The sequence below is a fragment of the Fukomys damarensis genome, unplaced genomic scaffold (assembly GCF_012274545.1).
Source record: "Fukomys damarensis isolate Sample0158 unplaced genomic scaffold, DMR_v1.0_HiC HiC_scaffold_5, whole genome shotgun sequence".
Lineage (NCBI taxonomy): Eukaryota > Metazoa > Chordata > Mammalia > Rodentia > Bathyergidae > Fukomys > Fukomys damarensis.
Window position 1 is genome coordinate 40,785,971 of NW_022900917.1, and position 6,000 is coordinate 40,791,970.

The following is a 6,000-nucleotide window of genomic DNA, read 5'->3' on the forward strand; positions in this document are numbered from 1 at the left end:
ATATAGGAGAACACCTGAGTTTTCTAGTTTATTTAAATCCTATACTTAACAAAAACTTAGAGATAATAATTTTAAAACTCATTTTTAAATAAAATGTATACGGCTGTTGTTTTTTGGCATATAAGAAAAGTGAGTTTTATTTTAGAGCTATTTTGAAGAGTGAAGCAGCCAGGGATTTGGCTCAGTGGTTCTGCCACCTACCTTGCAAGTGCAAGGGCCCAAGTTCAATCCCCGGCACCAAAAAAAACAAGAACAATAACAACAACAACAACAAAAAAAAAGTGAAGTAACATTTATTTTACTTGATTTTATGTTTAACTTGTGTTGGCATAGCTGATATGCTCTGAACAGTAATGAAAAATGAAAGTGTTACCTGTATATGTTGTACATATCTTTGGAGTTAGCATGTCTTAGAGGAGGTAGCACTCATGTCCTCTTTTGAGGGGGTTAGAGTGGGCCATGATTCTTCAGCTGTGCCTTTCTGCACTAGAAAACAGGAGCACTTATGCATGGCAGTGGAGAAAGTAGTTTACAGCTTATTATTAAAAGGTATAGCCTCCTTTTTTTCTTGTCATTGGTCCTGAGGTTTCAGTTTACACATATATTTTCTATTTATCTGGATGGTAGAGTTGATAGCTTTGGGAACAAGTTTGTGTTAAGGAGAATTTCATTTAAGTGCTACCACAGTAACTTTCAGAAAGTTGGCTTTGATTTGGATCAGTTTGAATTTTAGGTGTGTTCTTCACTTGTTATTTTCAAGGCTTGTGAAAAATTTAATTTTATTCAGCTGTCCTTGTCAGAATCCCTATTAAGATAAAATACCAAATAAAATTAGACTACCTCCCATTAAACACCTCCTACTTTATTTTTGAAGCTCAAATCCATATGTTATTTTGAGCTGTTTACATTGTTTATTGGGAATAAATTCAGCATTTATTTATAAAATTATCCCTAATCATAAGATTAAGTAGCTTTTTGGTTTTTGTTGTGATTCTTTGGCATAACGATATACAAGGAGATATTTCCACCACAACTTCTATAACTAGTTTGATACTTGGTATAGCTGGAGAAAACCAGGAAAATACATAATAGGCTTTGCAAATTGTCGTTTTTTAACTAAAATCCCATGCAGTAATTTGTCTGCTATTTCATGAAACATTCACTGGTATCTGCAGTCAATGGAAATGTATGTTTTGGCCTAGTCACAACTTCACCTCTGCCTTTCCATCATAAAAATCAAAGAGGGGATAGAAGGAAGTATACAGCATTTAATAAATGTGTAAATGAGAGGAGAGTCAAGCATAGAGTTGTAAGTGTTTGTAGTAAAATTTTGAAGGAACTCTCCCTCCATTCAAGGTTGCTTTTGTGATGCCATGTCCATAGAATTGTCTGTTAATTTTTTAGAAAAAAAGATGAATTTGAGGACTTGTTTTCTTTAAACCAATAGTTTTGCTCCTCTTGGTGTCATTTACATAAATTTCATAAGCAGAAGTTATACTTAAAATTTTGTAGTCTCGACAGAACTGGAATCTGTTACCTATCAGTGTCGTAAATCACAGCACAGTTTTATGTGAAAAGGACTGGACAAGCAGGGATGATAAGCCAGGCAGACTTCAGTGGAAAGATGAGAGAGGAAGCTTATAAAGATCTGCTAGCTCAGTACACAAATGCTGAGACTTTGAAATCTTTACCTCAAGTAAAAAAGAATACCTTTTAAAGAAACAGCTGCATCATAATTACTAAATTGGTGGCTTAAGAATGGAGAGGGTAGTGGCCAGAGAAAACAGTTGCTCTGTCAGTGTCCTTCTGTTTCTCTACCATTAAAAAAAAGCTATTTGATTTAAATTAATAATTCTCTTATGTGGGAGGTTTTTTTGTTTGTTTCTTTTGTAGCAGGTATTGAACTCAAACCTTGCACTTGCTTATTAGGCAGGTGGTGGCACCAATGAACTAAATCCCTGGCCCTTATGTGGAAATTTTGATATAGTCTAGAAAATAACTTCTGTTTCAGTTATAAGTGAAAACAGAAGATAAATATGGGTATGCATGCATGTATCATTGTAATATGACAATATCAGCTTTTGGGAAGATTACTAAGAAGGGGAATAGCTGTGTCAAATGGAATTTCTAGTTTTAGCTTTTTAGGAATCTCCATACTGATTTCCAAAGTGGTTTTACTGGTTTGCACTCCCACCAACAATGTAGAAGCTTCCTTTTTCCTCACAGAATTTTTTAATTATTTGATTTCTTGATAACCACTCTTTCTGGAGTAAGATGGAATCTCAGTGTTGTTTTAATTTGCATTCTTTTTCCCAGAGGTGTTGAATATTTTTCATGTACTTATTGATCATTTATACTACTACTTTTTTTTCTTTCTTTCTTTCCTTCTTTTTTTTTTTTTTTTTTTTTCCCCTGTACCGGATTGAACTCGGGACCTTGCACTTGTGAGACAAGTGGCGGCACCACTGAGCTAAATCCCTGGCCTGTGTACTATTACTTTTAAGAATTGTCTGTTCAGGGCCGGGGATTTAGCACAGTGGTTCTGGTGACTGCCTCACAAGCGCAAGGACCTGAGTTTGATCCGCAGTACCAAAAAAAAAAAAAGGATTGTCTATTCATTTAAAATTCCAAGTTTTTGATCAGGTTTTTTGTTTGGGGGAATGCTTTATATCCTTTATATATTAGTTCTCTGTTCTTGAGCTTTACACAGGGTTTAGTAATTTAAACTGTGGATAAATTCTGTGTCAAAATGTGAAATGGATGCAGATTGTGTCTAGATTCTCTTTGAAGTTTAGACTGAACTATTTCATTTTGAAACATTGGCAGTTCATATCATGAAGGGTAGAGTATAGGGGTAGAACTTTGTGTCTTCCTATCATTTGCTTTTATTTAGTTGAATCTTGTAACAATTGCAAAGATATTTTCTGCTTTCTACTATATTAAGTTACAGTGTAATTCTAATTTAAAAGATAAGTTTTGATTGATTTAGCCTATCAGATACTACAAATTGAATTTTGGAAAAAGAATGTGCTGAAAGGTATAAGTCAGAGATCTGAAAGGAGAAGCATAGTCTTTCCTTACTTTTTTTTTTTCCTTTACAGAGCAACACACTACAAAATTATTGATTGATTGATTGATTGATTGAACTTTGTTAACATTACAGCTGCCCATAAGTAAACATATAACTTTTAATATCTGAAAATTTCATTACATTTATAAAGTTTTAAAATTAAAAATAATATTACCATATTACCAAAATAAATAATCATTGGAATTCCAAACAAGGAGAAAGGAGGACATAAATAAAACTAACACGTGTATGTTAAAGTTATTTATTTAATAAAAGGTACATATAACTTATGTGATTAAATTTGGTAGACCAATCAGTAATATATAGTTTCAGTACAGAATCATGAATGGACACCAGGTATTATCAATACTGTTACTGGCCTTAATGAAACAGCGCTGTTTCCCTATTTGTCATAGTACAAATGGAATAGAAAATTCTTAGCACTGAAAGATGTCTTATGATAGCTATCTTGCATGTTGTACTTACTGTGAACCAAGTAATTTTCTTCTGTTTCTTCTGGTATTACATTCCTTAGAAGAAACTCATGAAATAGCTGCTATGATGATTCTGTGTTTTAAAGATGAAAAAATTGGGAAACTGAAGGAATGGAAAAGTTAAATGACCCTGTTCAGTCATTTAAATTAGATGTTCATCTAATTTAATTAGCTAGCTAGAGACAGAATGGGGATAGTCTAGTATTTGGGCTGTGAAAACGTAGTTTTAAAAAAAGAAAGAAAGCGCCCAGAAGCCATCCCTCAAGCGCCGGGAGGTAGCCTGGGCCCCAATCCACTGCGGGAAGGAGAGCCACGCCTGCTCCCAACCCAGCCACCATCGCTCAAGCGCCTGGAAGGTAGCTGTCAGTCTTCGGACCCACTCTGCAGAGGCAGAGGTGGTCATCAAGGGTATTTTTCTGAGTTTCCAACTTTGAACATCTTTAAAGAAAGGGCGTGGGAAACCTGTAATAGAATGTTGCGGAGTTCAACCATTCAGAAGGTTGGGAACTCAATCTGGGCCTTGCAGCCCGAGGTCATTCAGTGTCATGGGGTTCAGCCATCAGCTAACTGAGACCAGGGGTCTTGCATCCTCACTCTGTCTGAGCCATTAAATGGTAAATACACTATATTGAAATTTTGTTCACTGCAGACATGTTCTGGACTGCTTCTTGATTTCAATTTAATTCAAATGATTTAAGGGTGATAGACAAGTGACTACTACCGGTGGTCAGTGTCAAAGTTGTGCTTGATCTTAATGTGTTGCTGATTGTATCAGTTGGGGTAAAGCATTGCGGTTGATTTGATGAGCTGTTTTCTCTGATGTTATGAAGATGAGAATGTCTTTGGGTCATTAGAGACACAGAAGTTAGGGCACAACTATATCAGGAAGATTTGGGTGATAATCCAGAAATTAAACCAAGAACAGTCCGACAACAAAAATAAAAATGAGAAAACACTTAAGCAAGACACAAGGACAGACTTCCAGTTCACCAATGTCAAACAGTAGAGCAAATGAGGATGAAAAGGCCAATCGTGAACCACCAGGACACCCTGAACTCAAAGCACAGGAAGTAACAAAACAGATCAATCGGGCTCTAGAAAAATTCAAAACAGAAATAATTTCCCAGATAGCCATAGAGATAGTGAGCAAAATGGAAGTTGTGATTCAAGGCTCTGGAGCAGAAGCTGACAAAAAGATAGATGAGCTCAGAGCCATGATAGAAGCCATGAAGGCCCAGCATAAGAAAGAAATGGAAAAAATAAACACCCAACATAGGAAAGAAATGGAATCCATAAAACAGATTCAAACAGATATCCGGGAGATTAAACACTGCATAGAAAGTGTACGCAGCAGAATAAGAGAATGCATAGATAGACTCTCAGATATAGAAGATAAGATTGCAGTCAGTGACCATGAAAAGAGAGATCTCTTAAAAACAGTAAGGGATCATGAGAAATCGATCCAACAACTCCTAGATGATGCAAAGAAGAATAACATAAGACTGATAGGAATACATGAAGTAACAGGAGAAAATACAAATGACTTTAAAAAGCTGTTCGCAGAATTAAGGACAGAAAACTTCCCAAACAGAGGGGAACAATTTGACATTCAGATAATGGAGGCATATAGGACTCCAACTAGCTACAATAAAAAAAAATCTACACTTAGACATATAATAATCAAGATCCCAGAAACCCAACAGAAGAACAAAATACTACAAACAGTAAGAGAAAAGAAACAAATCACATACAAAGGAAAGCCCATCAGAATCAAAGCAGACTTTGCAACACAAACCCTTGGCTCAAGAAGAGCCTGGAATGAGATATTTCAAGTACTAAAAGAGAACAACCTCCAACCTACACTGGTGTATCCTACAAAACTCTCTTTCCAAATGGATGGGGAAATAAGATACTTCCACAACAAAGAACACCTGAGAAACTACATGACTACCAAACCAGCACTACAAGCAATTCTAAACAAGATCCTAGAAAAAGACAATGAAGGCAACAACACCAAGAGGCCCAGCAGAGCAAATCAAATAGGCAAGGCAAGAAATTAAAAGGAGGTGAAAAAGTAAAAAGAGTCAACAAAAGGCCAATAACATGTCAATAATAAGTCAGTACATATCAGTTATAACCAGCAATATCAATGGCCTCAACTCACCAATCAAGAGAAATAAACTGGCAAATTGGAATAAAAAGCAAAATCCAACAATATTTTATATACAAGAAGCACACCTAGTGCAAAAAGAAGCCCATAGACTGAAAGTGAAAAGATAGAAAACAATTCTCCTTGTGACAGGAGCCCAGAAAAAAAACATGGGTAGCAGTCTTATTTGCAGACAAAGCAAATTTCAAACCAAAACTGATTGTAGTATTATTGATGTAGGACGGTACTATATCATACCTCTATGAATGTAAAATATCTTGTACCTG

At 35.6% G+C, this 6,000-nt stretch overlaps 1 protein-coding gene across 3 annotated transcripts in view; it reads left to right on the forward strand.

Annotated features, from left to right (window-relative positions):
• Positions 1–6,000, forward strand: part of Ncoa2 (nuclear receptor coactivator 2) — a 283,274-nt gene that overhangs the window by 105,691 nt on the left and 171,583 nt on the right. The window lies entirely within an intron of this gene.